Raw genomic sequence first — 23,175 nt, 5'->3', positions numbered from 1 at the left:
CTGTTGGTGGGAATGTAGAATGGTGCAACCACTCTGGAAGACAGTGGCAGTTTCTCAGGAAGCTAGGTATAGATCTGCCATATAACCCAGCTATTCCACTGCTAAGTATATAATCAGAGGAACTCAAAGTTAAGACATGAACGGACATCTGTAAACTGATGTTTACTGCGGCATTATTCACAATTGTTAAGGGATGGAAACAGCCCAAATGTCCATCAATGGACGAGTGGATAAATAAACTGTGGTACAGATACATGATGGAATATCACACAGCTGTAAGACAGAACAAAGACATGGGACACATAATAACATGGATGAACCTTGAGGACATTATGTTGAGCGAAGTTAGCCAGAAACAAAAGGACAAATACTATATGGTCTCACTAATATGAACTAACATTAATGAGCAAACTTTGAGGGCTAAAAGCTGATAACACAGGCTATCAGGAGATACGGACAGACTGGGCATTTGATGCTGAAGGACTAGAGAACATTCAGCAGGATTGACTGTATAGATCCAGAAATACGTAGCATAGTTCGTAGCATGTGACGGTAGCACAATTTTGTAAGTACACTGAACAAAGATGTCCATGAGTAAAGCTGAAAGAGGTAGGCTAGGGACATATATAACATCAGAGGTAAAGACAGATGATAAAGACTGGGACTGCATAACTTAGCAAAAATTGGACTGCTCAATGATTGGGACTAAATGTACAAATATAAAAATGTTCTTACATGTGAGAGAATAAATGAATGACAACCGTGCAGTGTTGAAAAAGGGATGGTATTGGGGAAAAAATATAGTCAAAGAAAACTGGAGTCTATGATCAACAGTAACACTGTAATATGCTTCCATTAACTGTAACAAAGGCAATATACCAAAGCTAAACGTGTATGAGACGGGGATATAAGGGAGGGATACGAGATTCTTGGTAGTGATGGTGTTGTCTGACTCTACTATTATATTGTATTACATGATATTTTATTTTTCTTTTTATTGTCTTTTATTATTTGTTAAAAAAAAACTTTTTTTTGTAGTAATCAGTATGCTCAAGTGCTAACTGTAGTGATAAATGTACAACTATATGATGATACCATGAACAACTGATTGTATACTGTGGATAATTGTATGGTTTGTGAATATAGCTGTACAAAATTGTAGGAAAAAATATAAATAGGGATAAAACTGCTAGAGAAAACATGGGAAGAGGGATGTAGGGATGTACCTATTTACTGTTGGTGAGGAGGCAGAATGGTGTAGCCTGTCTGGAGGACAGTGTGGTGGTTCCACAAGAAGCTTAGTATGTGGGTGCCGTAAGGTCCTACAACCTCATTATGGGGTATATACTTGGAAGACCTGAGAGCAGGGACATGGATGGACATTTGCACATTGGCGTTTACGGAGGCAGTATCCACAATTTGCAATGGGTGGAGGTGGCCTAAGGGTATATTGACTGAGGAACAGAACAGTGCACTGTGGTGATGCACACAATAGAATATTGAGCAACTGCGAGAAGTAGTGAAGCTGTGAGACGTGCAACAAGGTGAATGGAACCTGTAGACAGCATTTTGAGAGAACTATGCCATAAACAAAGGCAAACACTACAATGTCTCACCAATATGGATTAACTACAACGTGTAAACTCAGAACTGAATCCCAGAGCACAGCTTATCAGGGGAAGACTTACTGTAATGGTCCTTACATTGTAAGTTCTTACAGCAGTCACAACTATTCCTGAATTGTAATGGCTATCTCCAAATTCTGAGATGCTGACCCTTTGTGTATAACTGATGGGTCTCTGGAACTTTGGGTATCTGTGTGACACCTGAAACTCAGAGCTAGAGCTCGGCAGATAGGAATGTTAGTATTAGCGCAGACAGCAACTGTTAAAAAAGCCGAAAGAGTCCAGACTTCAATTAGAGATATGAACGAAGCAGATATGGTTAGGACTAGGGCAAATTGGGTCAACAGGTAAAGGACGATACTGACTGTGTTTTAAAACTTCAACTTCCACGTGAGACCAAGGGAAGAGATGGTTATTTGGCGCAGGATCTGTATTTTCTAAACAATTTAGCTTTTACAGTTTGTTCAAACAACAGAATTACATAGAACTTTGAATAGGAAGTAAGATCTGGTAGGTTTGTATAGGTTAGTGCGAAATAGTGACACATCCCAAAGTAATTTGGGCAGAGAATAAAAATACACATGCAGGGCCTCCTTGAGAAGCTGGGGGAAAATAAGGAAGTGTTGGACTTCCTCACCTGGATTGTTGCTGCTGTTCTCACAAACACTGAGGACTGACAGTTTGGTTTGGCGAGCCTTCTATCACAGGACTTGCCCTTTTGAAGCTCGTTACTGCAAAGGAGAGGCTAAACCTGCTTATAATCGCACCTAAGAGTCTCCCCAAGTACCTCTTTTTTGCTCATATGTGGCCCTCTCTAGCTAACCCAACTTGGCAGGTAAACTCACTGCCCTCCCCACTACATGGGACCTGACTCCCAAAGGGTATACATCTCCCTGGCAATGCAGGATATGACTCCTGAGGATGAATCTGGACCCAACATCATGGGATTGAGAACATCTTCTAGACCAAAAGGAGGATGTGAAATAAAATAAAGTTTCAGTGGCTGAGAGATTTCAAATGGAGTTGAGAGGTGACTCGGGTGGGCATTCTTACACACTCCATAGATAACCATTTTTAGGTTTTAATGTACTGGAATAGCTAGAAGTCAATACCTGAAACTTATCAAACTGCAACCCTGTAGCCTTGACTCTTGAAGACAAATGTATAACAATGTAGCTTACAAGGGGTGACAGTGTGATCAGGAAAACCTTGTGGTTCACACTCCCTTTATACAGTGTATGGGTGGATGAGTAGAAAAATGGGGACAAAAACTAAATGAAAGATAGGGTGAGGTGAGGTGATGATTTTGTGTTCTTTTTTACTTTTATTTTTTATTCTTTCTGGTATAAGGAAAATGTTCAAAAAATAGATTGACGTGAAGAATGCACAACTATATGATGGTACTGTGAACAGCTGATTGAACACCATGGATGACTGTATGGTATAAGACTACATCTCAATAAAACTGAATTTAAAATAAAAAAACTAAAAATTTAATACATCTAAACTTTAAAAAGAGTTCTAACAGTAGGGCCTGGTAATGAGGTCACAATGTTCCACATTACACCAACAGAAAACTTAAAGCTCCTTGAGATCTCATCAAAATAATCAGCACGAATTATACTCATCTAGAGAATGAAATAAAACACTTCACTTGATTTGCTAATTTGAGTTCTGGTTTCTTCCTCAGATTGAATGACCAACATGGCAAAAATGTAAAAGCAATTCATTGGCTCATAGTCACTTCCAAATCATTTATTCAAAAATACCTGTTTCTCCTATCTATAAGGAACTGCGGTAGGCACTGGTATGGTTATCTCAGAGCTAAACATGTTCTAAAACTTATTTCATTCCTGTGGGTGTGAACCCACGTAAATAGGACCTTTTGATGAGGTTGCTTCAGTTAAGGTATGGCCTAGCTGAATCAGGATGGGTTTTAATACTATTTCTGAAGGCCTTATAGAGAAGGTCACAGCAAGAGACAGCCACAGAGCGAGCATCCAGAAGCTGCAAGTCAATGGAAGAGAAGGCAGAAGCCAGAAGAAGCTGCTATGTACACTGCCATATGACAAAAAAGCCAGCCCCAGAATGCCACAATGTTCTGGGAGAAACCATCACTTTGATGATGCCTTGATTTTGGGTTTCTCCTAGTCTCACAACCATGAGCCAATAAATTCTCATTGTGTAAGTCAACCTACTGCATGGTATTTGCTTTTGGAATCAAAAGCAATTAGGTATAAGTAAGGCTTACAGAACTTTGTTCATCCAATCTCATTGGTATTGTGTTTCAGTAAAAAGATCACCAACATTTAAGTATTAATGTATATTTGAGGATGTATAAGGAACAAATTGAGAAAACAAATTTTAAATCTTTGGTTCTTCATTAATCAACAAATACTTACAGACACTGGATACTTTGCTAGGCTCTAGAAATTAAAAAAAAGAAGAAGAAAATGTTTCTTAAGATTGTACTTGCCCTCGAAGTCAAGTTTACACTATGGTTGGGAAGAAATAAAAATAGTTGCAATGATTATATAATTATGCAAATGTAGCAGCAGAAAGAAAGGGGATGAGGGAAGGGCTGAAAAAGTGAGTAGGGATAGCCATGGCCGGCTTCCTGGCAGAAAGCTGAGCTTGAGCTGAAACTGAGAACTTGGAGGAGTTAAGTCCTCCACTGGAGAAGGAAGTAAAGGTTATTCCAAGAGGAAAAAATCATTCCAAGAGGAAAAGGTATGTAGGAGTAAACTAAAACCATCTACTTAATATTTTCTAAAAACCCTACCGAATATAAATTTGGACCCCTGTGAAATAAAGCTAGAGGTAAGCAGAGATCCTGATTAAATACATGTCTCAAATTAACAACTTTTCATCTTAATAATCAGACTCATTTAAAACAAAAACTAAGGAGGGCAGAAACATGAATGTATTGTAGAAAACTTTTTTAGACTTAAAATTAGTGAACAGATTAAGGTGGGGTCAAACTGCAAACAGGTAAACCAGTTTTAAAGTTTTTTCCATAAACCAGGTGAAAGATAAAGGGGATAGAATTTAAAGCAGGGAAAATAATAAAAGGGTAGAATTAAAAGACTTATATTTGGGAGATGTAGAACCAATGTGTGGGATAGGATACGAAGATGAGAGAAAGGAGGAAATACTGGACACTCAAATTTCTAGCTCAGAAAAGGCTGAATAGTGGAGCCTAAATGTAGAGAGAGAATATGGGAAGAGGAAAGATGATAATTTAATTCCATTCTGGAAAGTTCTGATCATGGATTAGCAAGTGGGATATACAGTCTTGGATTTCCTATCAGAAGCCTGGGCTAAAAATGCAAAATTCAGTGTCACCACTCCAACAGTTTAAAATCATGGGGTAACATATTTGATTGAGTCACATATAAATAAACCCATGGACTCACTCCCTAAAAATAAATGTACACAGATAAAAACAGTATTTTGTACTCCATTTTGGAGGCTGCATGGATACCCGAAACTCACCCATGTCCTGGTAAAAACATCTTGAAAGTAGACAGCAGAGGCCCAAAGACAAGAGTCCGAAGAGAAATTATCAGCAAAGGAGTTTTCACATAAAAGGATATAACAAGAGAAAAGGAAGAAAGTTTCAAATGCTGTGCTACAGAGTCCACTGGACTCAGTAACTTGGGTCCTAGATGACCTTAGCAGTAGTTTCAAAGAAGTAATGGGAGAACGCAAATGTCAGAGGGTTAAAGGATAAATGGAAAGGGAGAAAAGGAAGGGAAAGGGTACATGCTATTCTTTCAGAAACTTGGCTAAGGAGAAAAGGTAGGAGATAGTGGACTACATGGGGTTGAGAGTTTTTGAAAAGAAAAGAGAGACTTCAGCACATTTCTATAATCAGAGGAGAGACCACAGAGAGATAGGAAAAGCTGTATACTTAAGAGAAAGACAATGACTGGAGAAAGGTCCCTGGGGATGGGAACAAAAGAATGCATCTAAACATAAAATATGGATGGAATGAGTAGCACAGATTGAAGAATGAGTGAGAATGCAAATATGTTTGTAACATGGTTAAATTGAGGGAGAACAGGGAAAAAAAAGTAGTAAAAGGGAGTTTCCCCCAAAATGCCTTCTCTATTTTCTTTGACATTTCCTGAAAACTAAGTTCCAAAGGTAATGAGATGGGATTTTTTAGGACAGAAGCAAAAACAGCCTGGCCATCAAGAATAAATTAGTAAACCATAAATAGATATTTCAGGTATCACAATGTTCAGCTCATATTGAAAACCATAAATTTATAGTAGCAACAATCTGATAGGAAAAATACTGGCATAATCCAGGGTTGAGGTTTTATAATACAGGAGGACAATGTAGTCTAAGTGATGAGAGTGATCAAGTGGTAGAGTTCAAGTTCAGACAAAAGGAAAAAATATTAAACTGGGAGGTCTTAAAAGTCACAATGTTCACTGCTAAAATTTGTGGTTTATAAGACTATAGTAAATATACATTAGGACAAACTAGCCTTCTTAGGTGATTATCTCAGCAATTTTTATTCCACATTGAGTATGACCTAGTAAATGAAAAATGTATAAAGGAAGAATTCCTTTAAAAAAAAAATCTAACATTTCATGATAAATATAATTTCTAAATAAATGAAATATAAAAACATCAAATAAATATGAAAGCAGGAGTCAATGGAAGAACTGGGGGTCAGAAAAGGTATAGCACTAATAAAGACTAAACAACGAAATGGCAGAAAAACATCCTGTAGTATCAGTAGTGACATTAAATGTAAATAGATTAAACTCTCCAGTCAAAAGGCAGAGATTCACATAATGGATAAAGAAGCATGACCTACTTACATACAAGCAGTTTCAGGGTGAAAGGATGGAAAAAATATACCATGCAAGGAGGAACTGGAAGAGAGCTAGGGTGGTTATACCAATATCAGATAGAATAGACTAAGTCAAAAACAGTTACAAGGGACAAAGATGGCCATTATATATTAATAAAGGATCAATTCAACAAGAAGATGCAACAATTATAAATATACATGCACATAATAGCAGAGCCACAAAATATATGAAGCAAATACTGACAGATATAAAGGCAGAAATTGACAGTTCTATTAACAGTAAGAGACTTTAATACACCACTCTCAAAAATGGATAGAACATCTAGTCACCAGATCAATAAGGAAGTACAGGCTTGAATGATACACTAAACCAACAAGACCTAAGAGACATATATAGAACACTGCACCAATAAAAACAGAATATATATCCTTCTCAAGTGTACATGCATCATTCTCCAGGATAGACTGTATCTGAGGTCACAAAACAAGTCTCAATAAATTCAAAAATTCTGAAACCATACAATGTATATATTCTGCAACCACAGGGAGTGAAGTCAGAAATCAATAACAGAGCAAGAAATGGAAAATTCACAAATATATGGAAATTAAACAACATACCCTTAAACAATCAATGGAATCAGAAGTGAAACTGGAAAATATCTTTTGCTGAATGAAAATGAAAAACAACCTACCAAAACTCACGGGATGCAGTGAAGGCAGTGATGAGAGGGAAATTTATAGTCCTAAATGCTTGTATTAGAACAGAAGAAAGACTGCAAATCAGAGCCCTAACATCAAAACTGGAAGAACTAGAAAAAGAGAGCAAACTAAATCCAAAGTGAGCAGAAGGAAAGAAATAACAAAGATCAGAGCAGACATAAACAAAATAAAAAACAAAATAGCAATAGGGAGAATCAAAACCAAAAGTCTGTACTTTGAAAAGATCAGTAAAATTGACAAACCTTTAGATAGAATGATGAAGAAAAAAAAGAAAGAATACAAATAAAGAAAATCAGAAATGAAAAAGGAGGATATTACTACTGACCCCATTGAAATAAAAAGGAACTGTAAGAAGATACTATTGAACAACTGTATGCCAATAAATTAGGGTAATCTAGATGAGATGGACAAATTCTTAGAAACACACAAACTACCTACATTGACTCAAGAAGAAACGGAAGATCTCAACAAACCAATTACTAGCAAAATGATGGCTCAGTAATCAAAAACCTCCCAATAAAGAAAAGCCCAGGACCAGATGGCTTTACAGAGGAATTCTACCAACACTTCAAAAAGACTTTTAACTCCAATTCTGCTCAAACTCTTCCAAAAAATCAAAGAGGAGGGAACACTTCCTAAACTCATTCTATGGGGCCAACATCACCCTCATACCAAAGCTGGATAAAGACACAACAAAAAAAGAAAGTACAGACCAATATCTCTTATGAATACAAGAGAGATGCAAAAGCCCTCAACAAAATACTAGCAAACCAAATCTTAACAGCACGTTAAAAGAATTATATACCATGATCAAGCAGGATCTACCCTAGTATGCAAAGTTGGGTCAACATAAGAAAATCAATAAGAAAATAACTGAAACAGTGGAACAGTAATCCATAACATTCTTGGAAATTTGCTAACTACTTGTTAAATTGTACTTTGAAAGTTATCATTGTTCTGTATATATGTTAAATTTCACAACAAAAAAAAGAGAAAATCAATTAATGTAATACACGACATTAATAGAACGAAGGGAAAAAAACACATGATCATTTCAACTGATGCAGAAAAAACAATTGACCAAATACAGCACACCTTCTTGATAAAAACATTTAGAACACAAGGAATAGAAGGAAACTTCCTCAACATGATAAAGGGCATATATGAAAAGCCCAAGCTAACATTCTATTTAATGGTGAAAGACTGAAAGCTTTCCCTCTAATATCAGGAAAAAGACAAAGATGCCCACTGTCACAACTGTTTTTCAACACTGTACTGGAAGTTCTTGTCAGAGCAAGTAAGCAAGAAAAAGAAATAAAAAGCATCCAAACTGGAAAAGAAGTAAAAATTTTCCCTATTTACAGACAATATGATCCTATATACAAAAAATTCTGAAAAATCCACAACAAAGCTCCTAGAGCAAATGAATGAATTCAACAAAGTGGGAGGGTACAAAATCAACACCCCAAATCAGTAGTGTTTCTATATACAAGCAATGAACAATTGGAAGAAGAAATCAAGAAAAAAATTCCATTCACTACAGAAACTAAAAGAATCAAATATCCAGGAATAGATCTAACCAAGAATGTAAAGGACCGATATACAGAAAACTATAAAACATTGCTAAAAGAAATAAAAGAACACCTAAATAAGTGGAAGAATATTCCATGTTTATGGATTGTAAGACTACATATTAAGACGCCAATACCACCCAAAGCAATTTACAGATTCAATGCAATCCCAATCAAAATTTCAACAACATTCTTTGCAGAAATGGAAATGCCAATCATCAATTTTGGGTCAAAGGGCCCCCAAACAGCTAAAGTCATCTTGAAAAAGAAGAACAAAGTTGGAGGACTCATGCTTCTCGATCTTAAAACATACAAAGCCCTGTACAGTAATCAAAACAGCACTGTTCTGGGACAAAGACAGACACACAGACCAGTGGAATAGAACTGAGAGCTCATAAATCAACCCTCACATTTAAAGCCAAATGGTTTCCAACAAGGTGGCAAAGACCACTCAATTGGGAAAGAACTGTCTCTTCAACCTCTGGCGCTGGGAAAACTGGATCTCCATTTGCACAAAAAGGAGGACCCCTTTCTCATCCTATATACAAAAATTAACTCAAAATGGATCAAAGACCTTAATATAAGAGCTAGACCTATCAAACTCCAAAAGAAAATGTAGAGAAGCATCTTCAGGAACTAGTATTAGGCAATGGTTTCTTAGAATTTTCACCCAAAGCACAAGCAACAAAAGAAAAAAATAGATAAAAGGGACCTCATCAAAATTATCTTTTGTGCCTCAAAGAATTATCATGAAAATAAAACAACCTACACAATAGGAGAAAATATTTGGAAACCACATATCCATAAGGGATTAATATCCAGTATATACAAAGAAAACCCTCAACTTAACAACAAAAAGATAAACTCAATTTAAAAATGGGCAAAAGACTTGAACAGACATATCTCCAAAGAAGACTTACAAATGGCCAGAAAGCACATGAAAAGATGCTCAATGTCATTAGCCATCAGAGAAATGCAAATCAAAACCACAATGAGATACCATTTACCAACCACTGGAATGGCAGTTATTAAAAACAAAACAAAACAAAAACAAAAAACAGAAAATAAAGAGTGTTGGAGAGGATGTGGAGAAACAGGAACACTCATTCATTGCTAGTGGCATTGTAAAATGGTGTAGCTGTTCTGAAAGACAGTCTGGCTTCCTCACAAAGCTAAATACAGAATTACCATATGACCCAGCAATCCCACTACTAGGTATATATTCAAACAAACTGAAAGCAAGGGACTCAAATAGATATTTCCACACTGATTTCATAGCAGCACTATTCACAAATACCAAAAGATGGAAGCAACCTAAGTGTCTACCAACCAATGAATGGATAAATAAAATGTGGTATATACATACAATAGAATATTATTCAGCCCTAAAAAGGAATGAAGTCATGGCAACATGGATGAACGCTGAAGACATCATGTTGAATGAAATTAGCCAGGCACAAAAAGACACATACTGTATGATCTCACTGATCTGAAACAATTAATATAAGCAATCTCACAGAATCAGAATCTAGAATATAGGTAACCAGGGGACAGGTGAGGATAGGGAATGAGAAGTTAAGGTCTAAAACGTACAGGGTTCCTGTTTGGAATAATGGAAATGTGTTGGTAATGGATGGAGGTGATGGCAGCACAACACTGTGAACACAATTAACAGCACTGAACTATGTATCTGAATATGATTAAAAGGGGAAATGTTAGATTGTATATATGGTTACAGAATAAAAATTTTTTAAAAATCCATGGAATTATACTACACAATTAGTGGGCCCTAAGTTAAACCATGGACTTTAATTAATAGTATAGTTGTAAAAATGTGCTCTTATCAATTGTAACAAATGTTCCACACCAATGCAGGGTGTTGGTGGTGGGCTGGTGTGTGGGAATCCTGTATTTTATGCATGATTGTTTTGTAAATCCACAACTTCTCTAATAATAATAATAATAAATCCATCAACCAATAAACAGATAAACAAAACATGGTACGTACACATATTGGAATATTATGCAGCCATAAAAAGCCATGAAGTTCTGACACATGCAACAACATGATGATTCCTGAAGACACCATGTTGAGTGAAATTACCCAGGCATAAAAGGATGAAATAAGTAAGATAAGCAAGCTCACAGAGCCAAAAATTAAAATACAGGTTCCAGTGGCCAGGGTGGGATTAAGGAATGGGGAGTTAATGCTTAAATTGTACAGAGTTGCATTTGGGATGATGGGAAAACTTTGAAAATGGATGGTGAGGATGGCAGCACAACACTGTGAACATAATTAAGAGCACTGAATACATATTTGTCTGTTTAATTTTAGGTTGTAAAATGTTACTAGAATACAAACAAAAAAATCTATTGTACTGTACGACACAAATAACCCTAAAGTAAATCACAATGTGGTGGTTTAGAACTAAATAAACCCCAGAAAATCATGTTCTTAAAGCTAAACCTATTGTAAGTAGGATCCTGTGCCAGTTTGAATGTATTATGTCCCCCTAAACGCCATTATTTTTGATGCAATCTTATATGGGCAAACCAATTAGTGTTGATTAGATTATAATTCTGATTGAGTGTTTCCATGGAAATGGGACCCATTCAACTGTAGGTGATAACTCTGATTAGATCATTTCCATGGAGGTGTGGCCCCACCCATTCAGTGTGGGCCTTGATTAGCTCACTGGAGCCCTATAAAAGCTCAGACAGAAGGAGCAAGCTTGCTACAGCCAAGAGGGACACTTTGAAGAAAGCACAGGAGGTGAGAAAGGAGCTGCAGATGAGAGACAGTTTGAAGATGCCCCCTGAAAGCAGACTTTTGCTCCAGAGAAGCTAAGAGAGGACAAACACCCCAAGAGCAACTGAAAGTGACATTCTGGAGAGAAGCTGAAGCCTAGAGTGGAATGTCCTGGGAGAAAGCCATTTTGAAACCAGAACTCTGAAGCAGATGCTAGCCACGTGCCTTCCCAGCTAACAGAGGTCTTCCAGACACCGTTGGCCATCCTTGGACACTTTATAGCCTTAAGACGGTAACTCTGTAACCAAATGAACCCCCTTTATAAAAGCCAATCCATTTCTGGTGTTTTGCGAAAAGGCAGCATTAGCAAACTGGAACAGATCCTTTGATGAGGTTACTTCAGTTAAGACATGGCCCAGAATAGCTGTTAATCCTCTTAACTGGAGTCATTTATAAGAGGATGAAATTCAGACAAAGAGAGAGAAAGCCAGGGAAACAAGAAGCTGAAATCAACAAAACCTGGAAAAGAAGGAAGAGACCAACAGATGCTGCCAAGTTCCTTGCCATGTGAAAGAGGACCCAAGGATTGCCAGCAGCCATTCTTCGAGAAGATAGCATCACCTTGATTTGGACATTGTCATAGTCTCAAATCATAAGCTAATAAATTCCCACTGTCACAAGCCAACCCGTATCAGAGTATCTGCTTTGAGCAGCATGGCAAACTAAAACACATGGGCTAAAGGCAACAGTACAATTATTAAAATGTTCTTTCATCAATTGCAACAAATGTACCACATTAAGATGTTATTAATAGGGTGGTATATGGGAACTCAGTATTTTATGCATGATTTTTCTGTAAACCTACAACTTCTCTAATAAAAAAATCTAATTAGATAAATTTAAAAATTAAATGAATATGTAAAAATCAAATTAGTAACTCAATGGGCATTATGAATTAAACAAATATAAAAACAGCAAGAATTCTACTGTGCTACCATATTGCATTAATATACTCTTTACTTAATCCTTCTCAAAAGAATATGTTACATGACCATTATTTGGCATGCTGGTCTCACTTGTTTGTTTCAGTATTTCTAATACGATTTATAATAACCTAATCATAAAACCAGGGTACTCCTTTCTCCTCTATATTAGATCAGCCATAAATATGCCCTAACAAAAGTAGGCAAGGTCAGCATAAGAATGTTCTCTCTGTGCCTTGTTCTGAGCTGACCTATCATTCCTTATTAGAGTCTACCATCTACTACTCACGGATTTCTAAATGGAAAAATGTTTGAAAGGAGCAGGCCCTATTTCTCATTTTTTCTCATATTCTCACTTCTAAGCCACAAACTCAAATTAAACTTCTTAGCAACAAATTATATATAACATAATAGAGAACAAAAAACAAATTGTCCTTCATGAATGGTATCTCCTGCCTCTTAAAAATTTCTCGCCTCCATGGTGGCTGCTGAGTAGTCACTACTTAGTCTTATGCTGTTTCCTTTGTATGTGGTGAATTGCTTTTCTCTTGCTGCTTTCAGAACTTGCTCCTTCTCTTCTATGTTTGACAGTGTGATCAGTATATGTCTCGGAGTGGGTTTTTTTGGATTTATTCTATTTGGAGTTCGCTGAGCATTTATGATTTGTGTATTTATGTTGTTTAGAAGATTTGGGAAGTTTTCCCCAACAATTTCTTTGAATACTCTTCCTAGACCTTTACCCTTTTCTTCCCCTTCTGGGACACCAATGAGTCTTATATTCGGACGTTTCATATTATCTATCATATCCCTGAGGTCCATTTCGAGTTTTTCAATTTTTTTCCCCATTCTTTCTTTTATGTTTTCATTTTCCATTCTGTCATCTTCCAGGTCACTGATTCGTTGTTCAACTTCCTCTAGTCTTGTACTATGAGTGCCCAGAATCTTTTTAATTTGGTCAACAGTTTCTTTAATTTCCATAAGATCATCCATTTTTTTATTTAGTCTTGCAATGTCTTCTTTATGCTCTTCTAGGGTCTTCTTGATTTCCTTCATATCCCGTACTAGGGTCTCATTGTTCATCTTTAGTTCTTTGAGTAGCTGCTCTAGGTGTGTCTCTTCTGGTCTTTTGATTTGGGTGCTTGGGCTTGGGTTATCCATATCGTCTGGTTTTTTCATATGCTTTATAATTTTCTGTTGTTTTTGGCCTCGTGGCATTTGCTGACCTTGATAGGGTTCTTTTAGGGTTTGTAGACCAGTTGAAGTCCTTATCTCTAATTTATCAGATCTACAGCTTCGTGGAGTACACTTTCTCTAACTAACCAGCAGGTGGCGTCCACGAGCCACCCGTTCTCCACAAGCCAGATCTCCCCTGCTTAGCCTTTTTGGTGAGTGGGGGAGTGAGTCTTGTGGGGCCCAATTGGTGTCCCAAGCTTGCGTGTGTAGTTGGTGTTGCCTGCCCTGTATGTGGGGCGTGTTTCTGGGCAGTCGGGGAGGGGGGGTGGCCCTAACAATCAAATCTCCCTGATGATCCTAGAGTTTTAAAGCTACTGCAATAGTCTAATCCTTCAGTTCAGTCCTGCCACAGTTTGTCTCTGCCACTGACCCACAAGTCTTTGGTATTGGCGTATGGCTCCTGAGACTTGCAAGTGGGCCCCTCTTCCAGGCTGTGCACCCCGGGTCCTCTGTTGAGGGATGACTGTGCTATGTCGCAGGTGAGTGCCGTCCCCCCAGGGCAGTTCTGGGCTGCTGGGCTGTGTTGGGAGGCTCCCAGTCTGCTCAAATGATGGCTGAATGGGGCTCTGTTAATTCACACTGCTCCCCCTTCCCAGCTCTGGGACATTCAGCTGAGGTTGCAGGGTAGGCTAATGTCCACGCCCAGTTTTGTGGTGTGTGCCTGTTATTTGAAGCACTTCCGTCACACTGGGTTGTCTGGGGCAGCTCTGGGCTATGGGGCTGGCGATGGGCAGGAGTGTTTCCTGTCCACCAGGATGGTGGCTGTGAGCGGACACCCCCCTTTTCTTGGGAAGTTGTGTTGTTTAGTGAATTTTCTCAGCCACTGGATTATTGCCTTTTGTCTCAGAGCTCTCTTAGTTCTGCTCTTGACTTGACGTGCCCAAATTTCAATTCTTTGAAGCTTTCTGTATTGAGCTTCTTAGAGTAATTGTTTTAGAAAAAGCAAAAAGGATTTAAAAAAAAAAAAAAAAAAAAAACGGCCCTCCTCAGAGATCTAATGGGTTATTGAAATGCTAATAGACAAAGCAACCAGGGCCATTAAGGAAAGGTGCCCAGGGCAGAGAGATCAGCCTTGCTTCGGGATTTGCAAATGCGCCTCAAGGCCTGATCTCCGCCCTTCCCCTTTCTGTGTTCACCAGAACTCCAAAAATCCTCTGCTTTTATTTTGGAGTTTTTCGTGTTGTTTTTTTTCTATGCCTGTCTCCTCTCTGCTGGGCTGGCTGCTCTCAGAGTCTCTGGTGTCTGGCCTCAGTCTATCTATGGTTGGAGTTTGAATCAGTAGAATGAGTTTCCGGTAAGAGCAGCCACTGCAATTCTCCCTTCTCCTTCCTGGAGCTGACAGCCCCTCCTCCCCCGGGACTGAGCCTGGCAGGGAGGGGCGCGGGTCCCCTGGCCGCAAAAACTTACAGATTTCGCTGATCTCAGCAGTTCCACGTTTTCATGAGTGTTGTATGAAGTATGCCCAAAGACAGATTGCTCTGTGGTGTCCAGTCCACGCAGTTCCTGGCTTTTTACCTACTTTCCTGGAGGAGTAACTAAAACATACAGCTCACCAGTCTGCCATCTTGCCCCGCCTCCTTAAAAATTTAATTACTGAAAGAAACACCACACTTCAAAAAGTATCAAAACACGAACATATTTTAAGAGTTCACTCTCCATGATGTTTTTTAAATTATGGGATGTGGCTTCAACAAATTTTTAAATAACAATGCAGTCATTTATTTCTCTAAATATTATAGGTAATGTTTTATCATTACAATATTTGATGACTTTTTAATGAATATAACTTACATAGATGTTGAATGCTTTTCAACACTCTATAAAAATTTCCACGTGAGTATTGTGGTGGCTTGGAGCTGTGTACCCCAGGAAAACAGTTCTTAATCTTAATCCATTCCTGTAGGTGTGAACCGGACCTTTTGAAGATGTTACTTTTAGTTAAGGTGTGGCCAAGCAAATCAGGATGAGTCTTAATCCTATTACAGGAGGCCTTATAAAGAAAGCCACAGGGAAAAAGCCACTAGGAAAAAAAATGGAAGCCAACAGAACCCACACAAGAAAGGAGACAGTACATTGCCACGTGACAGGAAGGCAAAGGACCAGATCACAGGCAGCTGCCCAAGAACATAAGGCTCATCAAGGAGAAAGTATTGCCTTGCTGATGCCTGGATTTTGGATTTTTCTTAGCCTAATAACGTGAGCCAATGAATTCCTGTTGTTAAGTCAAACCACTCAACACATGTATGTTATTTGTTTTAGCAGCTGGGAAAAAAAGACAAGTACAGACCAAAACATAATTTGATCACTAAGTACTTGATGTTGTTTTCTGATTCTGAAAGTATTCGTTTTACAATTATCTGTACTGCCTAATGTCAGTAAATGATCATACCTAAGCACTCTTTTATATAAGGGACCTTTAAATTGTTGAAGACACATTTCATGCTATCCCAAGTCATCTCTTCACCAAGTCAATCGGTCTTCTTTCTTTCCATCAATTTCCCTCATTTTATACCTTGGTTTAAATCCTGTCACACAGACACAGGTAGAAACATGCATGGGAATTATATACATCAGCTTCAAGGAAGTAGATTGGAGGGCAGGGAAAGAAGTGAGGAGAGAAAGAACTTTAATTAAATTTTTTAAAGGACAAAGATCTGAAGCGAAAGTAACACTTGTTAAATCTGCATGATGGGTACATCACTGTTAGCTACATCATTTTCTAAAATTTCCCATATCCTTAAAATATTCCATAATTTAAATTTTTGAATGAAGTTTTAAATGAACACAGATGATAACAGAGACAATGGTTGTAAGCATCAAACCAGAAACAGATTGGCTTTTATAAAAGGGTGTTTATTTGGTTACACAGTTACAGCCTTAAGGCCATAAAGTGTCCAAGGTAATGCATCAACAATTGGGTACCTTCACTGGAGGATGCCCAATGGCATCCGGAAAACCTCTGTTAGCTGGGAAGGCACGTGGCTGACATCTGCTTGCTCCCAGGCTGCGTTTCAAAACAGTGTTCTCCAAAATGTCTGCATCAGCTTCCAATGACCATCTTCAAAATGTCTGTAAGCTGTAGCTATTATCTCATCTACTGTGCATTCTTCAAAGTGTCCTTCTTGGCTGTAGCAAGCACCTGGGACTGTGTGGCTCTTTTTAAAGTAATCCAGTGATCCAATTAACACCCACCCTGAAGGGGCAGGGTAACACCTCCATGGAAATTCTCCAATCAGACGTTTCACTCACAGTTGATTGAGTCACATCTCCATGGAAACCCTCAAAGGATTCCAACCTAATCAACACTAAATACATCTGCCTCTACAAGATTGCATCAAGGAACATGTTCTTTTGGGGGACATAATACATTCAAACTGGCACACTATCTCTATATAGCATAAAAACACTATTATAAAAAGAAGCAATAGAGTGTGTTATGGGAACACTGAGCAAGGTGTCTAGCCTAGCAAGAAAGGCAGTCAGGAGGAAAAGCAACCTTCTTACATTGAGACTTCAAGGATGAAAAGTTAGCCAGGGGAAAAAAAGAGTAATGTGTTCCAATTGAAGAGTGAGAACGTCATATTCAAGGAACTGAAAGGATGACTGGAGTGCAGGGGGCAAAGGACAATGTAACAAGAGATGGGGCTGGAGAGCTATGTAGAAGTGAGGTCATGAAGTACCTTAGTCATGTGAATAAGTTTAGAAATTATCCAAATAATGAAAGAATTCTCAAAACAGTTTTTGACTTGAGCTGTATGTTATAGGGATCATTCTGACTACAATGAAGGGAATGGACCATAGGAAAGCAAGACTAGAAGAAGAAAGACATTAGGAGGCAGTTGCAGGAATCCAGACAAAAGATGAAGAGATGATGGAGGCCGGAACTGAAGTAACGGCAGTGATTTAGATAAAAGTGGATGAATCCAAGTGATTATTTATGTCAAATCTACTTGCCTTAATGATTATCCATATGTGTGGTGGGGTGGCCAACAAGGATCAAGGCTAACTTCAACATTTACACATCAACTAATTGGATAGTTGATGGTACAACCGACTAAGCTAGGGCAAAGAGCAGGAGGTTTGGGGGAAAAGGGGAAGAAATGTCATAAATTCGATCTCAAACAAGCAAATTGAGTTTGAGATGTCTATAAGACCTTCAAGTAGAAACAGGATTGTACATTCTGATGTGGAATTCAAGAGAGAGGTCTGCTTTCAGAATATAAGAGAATCATCAGCAATATCATGGGAACAGATAAAATCATGCAACAATTAGCGTGCAGACTAAGAAGAAAAACCACCAAAGGCAAAGAAGCACGAGCCTTTTAAGGGATTAATAGGAAGAAAGGTTTACAAAGGAGATTTTGAACAGTAAGAGGCCAAGGACACCAGTGGGAAACCAGGAGTGTGGTGTTACTGAAACCAAGAGAAGACAGTTTTAAGGAAAGGATTCTAGTCAACCATGTCAAATGCTGCCAAACTGTGGTAAAATATCCACTGGATTTAGCATTTCAGCAATGTTTGTCCAGTGTTCTATTTATTAAAATACAAGGATAATAGCTCTGTAAAGCTGGAGTTCAATCCTAATGACTCACTCATTTTTTCCCAGGCTTCAAATACAGACTTTTTCACTTTTCTCATCAGTTATAAAGTCTACTAAAATCAGGTTGACTAAGAGAGTATTCACTGAAGATGCATTTGCAGTTTGCTTTCCATCAAGTCAATACACTGAAGAGTGTGACAAAGCCAGCATCTTGACTATAATCTCCAAGAGTGCAGAAATTGTGTCTTGCTTTTCCCTAGCACTTTGTACGGCTCTTGGCCTATACCAAGAAGCTCAATAAATATTTGCTGAATGATGTGTACTCTGAGCATTAATCTGTGAAGCAGCTCAAAAGTGATTTTAGGTTATTCCTTACCATCTCAATCCCCAGAGTACAGATAGTGCTAATATTCTGTAAAGCTTCCTTCACGCTTTAAAGAACTTTCAGAAAATATGTTTAGCAATCCTCCCTAGTGCTAAAGTTACCACTCTAAAGCACATCTCATTTTAGAAAAATGCATTCAACCTGGAAAATATGCGCTGAAATTAGTTCTGTAATTTGACTATCACTCTCAAATTAATTTCTTCTTGTAAATAATTTATGTAAAATTTTATAAAGAAGTTTCTTAAATCAAGATACAACTACATTTATTTATTTAGCCTTAAGAACAGAATTTAACATTTTAATATGTTCCAGCTGATTAGCCTTTGGGCATTTTATTCATTTTCAAGGAAGTACAGGAATTTTTCTAAAAAGGCAAAATGTCTCACTGGTAAGCAAAGATTTCCTCTTCTGGAATGGAATATGTTTTCCCTATCATACCCCTTAGCTACATAGAACTAAGTAAATGCTAGTCATTCACTTAACACTAACAATAATACCTGAAGACTTCAAAATTACCTAGCAAGTCTTTGAAAATGCTGGAAAAATATAAGCAGTTGCTTGCCTGTCTACCCCCATTATCCTGAGACAAACTGCTTCCCTTCTTTTGAAGTCTGTTTTCATGGAACAGATATTACCCAAAATCAAGATGCTCATGAATTCATATGGTTGAAAGTAGAGATTTCCCAACCATATGAACTGGTTGCACTGGAAACAATTGGCGAGTTTCTTTAAAATACACATTTCCAGATAACGCCACCAGAAATTCTGATTCAGAAATTTGGCAACCTTTGGTTTAATCATTAAATAACAAAATGTGAACTTTCTCTTCTTCAAATCTAAATTTTTCCTGGCAATTATCTTTTTAAAACATATCCCGGAAAAAAAAAAAAAGAAAAAAAAAAAACATATCCTGAGAATGCTTATGGTTAACTATAAATTTCTTACACATTACCAGGTATTTTAATTATGCACCTCTTCAAATTCTATTCTCATTTTCCACATGAGTACAAACCTTTTATAATGAATGCAATGCCTAAGAATTCTCTTTGAAGAGTAAATCAGAGAAGAAGGAAAGACTAGTCAAAACGTACCCAAACCATGATAAATGGGAGTATATCTTATTTTTAAATGCTTCCAAGAGCTAATCTATTCTATTCAAAAAGCAATAAAGGCAAAAAAATAAAGTAGGAAGAAGTAGAACAAAAAGAAAGGTAACAGTTCACATGACAGTTTTGTTTTGGTTTGAGTGTAGAACATCAGCTAACTTCTTTGGGTATCAATTTCCTAATCAATAAAATGAAAAGGTTTACAGATGATTTCTAAAGCCTCTTTCGGGTTGAAAACTATTATTCAATGTTTAAATACTCAAACATTAATTAAATTACATAAACTCTGAATCACAGAAATAGTTTAGGAAATAAGTTTAAAAAACCAAGTTACGAAAAGCTTTTGTAAAATAAATTATAACGGCAAACAGATAAGAGAAAAATGAAACTGAACAAATGGATTCCTCATACTCACTTTCTCATCTACATGCAAACAAATGGAAGAGTTAAGTGAGATAGCATGTGTTAAATGAGCATTTAGCACCCATCTCCATTGTGTTAGGTATTATCCTTGCCCCTTACTTTAAATAACTTGACAGTCTTAAGTAGAAGACAGGCACATAATGCCTGCCTCCTGATGGTTGCTAAATACCTAGTAACTACTTCACTCTTTCCTCCTTTGTAATTATGCCCTTTTTGTTTCCATAAATGTTTATGTTTGCTAAAATTTCAATTTTCAGTAGACATTTTCTCATAGATGAAAACTATGCCACATAATATCAAAACATATTTTGTACTGAAAAGGCTTATGCTAACTACCTGTCTACGGAAATCATAATTCTTATGAATCACAAATCAACATGTGATCAAATAGACCAGAATAAAGGAAAAATAATCATGAACTTTGTATTTAACTAACTTTGAAAAAGAAAAACTTACCCTTCTTAACTAGCAAACCACAGAATACCTTTTTGATCAAAGGCAAAATTAGGTTTGCTGTTCAAGTAAGGTGGTCTGTTCCTGTTTCAATGCCAGTTATATATAAATATTGACAGTGATTATTCTTGTAAAATGCCTTGTTTTGGTCAACTAGAGAGTCCATGGCACGAAGAGGAACCTCAGTCAAGATTATCTCTTAAAAGGGGGGAAGCTGGACTATCGAAAGTTCATCAGGGCAGAGACTGGTATCTCTTTTGATTTCCAAGGCCCAGCACAATGTGTGGTACATATGAAGAGATTAATGAATGAACATGTGTAGGCACGCACAAGTGAGTAACCAAAGAAAAATGTTCAGCAAGGATCAAGAAGGCTAAGCCTTGAATAATTAATTCCCTCAAACAAGTAAGATTATGCAGCCTAAACTTAACTGGAATCTCTAAGCATTTTTCTCATGCAAGACTATTATTATAATCATCATTAAAAATAGAAGAAAAAATATGAATGGAGTACAGTCCAGAGTAAAATCAAAAGTTGGGGCTTCACTTTGAAAATAAGAAAATGATTCCACGTTATGAAACATGAAATCTGGTGATGGAACTATCGGCTATTCAATCTAACCTTACTTAGGGAAGGAAAGATAAAAAGTATGATCACCAGTTTGAATTGCACGTGATAGCACTCATATCAAACTTCTGGCTGCCGCTACAATCATGCTTCATCTAAACCCGAGAGTAGCAAAACACATGAACACACTGCATTCGATGAGTTACTTTATAAGAAATCTATTTTAAGAAGCTGTCCACGTACCCACATCTCCTTCGTGCACACATACACATTTATTTATTTCAAGATGACATTACAGATTCCTCGATTGTTAAATTTACCCACAATCCACCAAAGTCAACTCTCTATTTTCAGTTTGGGGCAAAAAAATTATAAGAAAACAGACGTCTACCAAAATCCACATGAAGAAAACGAAAAAGTTTGTAACGGAGCAAACTAATAAGAACCAAATTACCCATGTACAAGCAAAAAAAAAAAAAAAAATCAACTATCTGGTTACGTAGTAGCCTAACACCTGGGTAATTTGTGACTCTAGTACATTTTTTCTCCCCACCCCCACCTACAAACTCCAGGGGAGGGGAGGGACGGATCAGAGATCCCGCACACGTTCTCCCGCCCCTAGAAGGATGACAGCTCGGTACTCAGTTTCTGGCGCGCAACAAGACTGGGCCAAAGGGCTCCCCCGACCCCGGCGTCCGCCCCGCAGCCCTCGCCCCCGCTCGCTTCCCGGGACCGCGGCGCCCCTTCTCCTACCTCCACCTCCTCACCTCTCCGCTCTGGCTCACGCCCTTCCTATCATTCAGTCCGCTCCTGCCTCCGCGCCTCCCTCTCTTTCGGTTTTATTTTTCCTTTGCACTCCGGGTGGGGAGCGACGGCAGGGTCAAGGATGCTAGCCGCAGTCTGGGCTGGGATCGCTCCCAATCGAACTTCGCCACGCATGAGGGCTGAAAGACCGCGGATGCACCCACAGAGCCAGCAGAGCGAGACCGGACGAGACTGGCTGCGGCCTGAACGTCGCCCGCTCGCAGCGCCGCTAACGTCGGCACGTCGGCTCCCTCCCACCCGCCCACCTCCGCCCGTGCGCGCGCGCCGTCGGCCCGCCTCTAGTGCTCACGGGCTCCGCGGAGAGGAAACTGGGAGGGCCGGGCCCAGGCGCGAGCGCGGATGCGCACTCTAACCAGGCTTTGGGGGTGTAGAGGAACCCCGCAGGATGCAAGCCTGTTGACTCAGGCCGTTGGAGTACTTACCTGCAGTTACTTGAATCTGCTGTCTCTTCTTCCAGCTCTTTTCTGCAACATGAGAATGTAGAAGACGTAATTCCTGTTGAAGGTGAAGGAGAAAAGAGCAGTGCAGTGGGTATGAATGAAAGTACTGTGGGAAGAATGGAGTAAGTGCCATTGTCATCACCAGCCAGAGCCCCTCGGCTGCTGGACATTTTGCAGGGTTCCTTGGTGTCAAATCCTGCTTTTCTTAAGCTTTTTGTTTTCTCAGTTTAGTTACCCTAAAGAATTCGTCTCTGACAGTCGGTCCCTTCCTTGGAAGATACCCTCTACCCCCACCACCACCTTCACACCCTCCCCAAAAAAGCCTGAAGATTCCTTGACTCAGTTGAAAAGACAGAAGGATGACATTAATAAAAATGAACCAACCTGAAGAACTGTGCTGTGTATGCGTGTAGAGTTCTGGACTAAAATCCTGGGCTGCGAAAATGATATGAATCAGTATGTGGTAGCTCTTGTCCTCTTCAGCCCCCCTTCTCCATAAGGTAATGTGCGTTGATGCCTAGTAGAACCGTGTTTTATGGAGACAGCTAATAGTAGTCCAGTTGTACTCTCCACTGGCCAGACCACATCTGAAGAGCTGTGTTCAGTTCAAGATTGAACACTTTAAGAAGACCTCAGACAAGGTGGAATGATTTCAGAGAAGAGTAAAATGATGAAGAGTACTCAAAACGATGACAAGTAAAAAGGGATTGATAGAACTTTGAAA

The 23,175-nt window shown here is 38.5% G+C and overlaps 1 protein-coding gene across 4 annotated transcripts in view; it reads right to left on the bottom strand.

The window, feature by feature from the left end:
- The window catches only part of ASCC3 (activating signal cointegrator 1 complex subunit 3), a 415,044-nt gene extending 392,875 nt beyond the window's left edge, over positions 1 to 22,169 (bottom strand). For 2 of the 4 annotated variants that reach the window (XR_005217810.1, XM_037842529.1), the window contains exon 1: positions 21,954 to 22,169. The gene's annotated coding sequence lies outside the window, so the exon portion shown is untranslated. Of the gene's footprint in view, positions 1 to 21,939 lie in introns of all 4 variants that reach the window. The other 2 variants (XM_037842528.1, XM_037842527.1) reach the window with 2 other exon arrangements.
- Positions 22,170 to 23,175: the final 1,006 nt, after the last annotated feature.

Source organism: Choloepus didactylus, chromosome 7 (assembly GCF_015220235.1).
Source record: "Choloepus didactylus isolate mChoDid1 chromosome 7, mChoDid1.pri, whole genome shotgun sequence".
Taxonomy (NCBI): Eukaryota; Metazoa; Chordata; class Mammalia; order Pilosa; family Megalonychidae; genus Choloepus; species Choloepus didactylus.
Note: the sequence above shows the minus strand (reverse complement) of the source record. Positions and strands in the feature narration are given on the sequence as shown.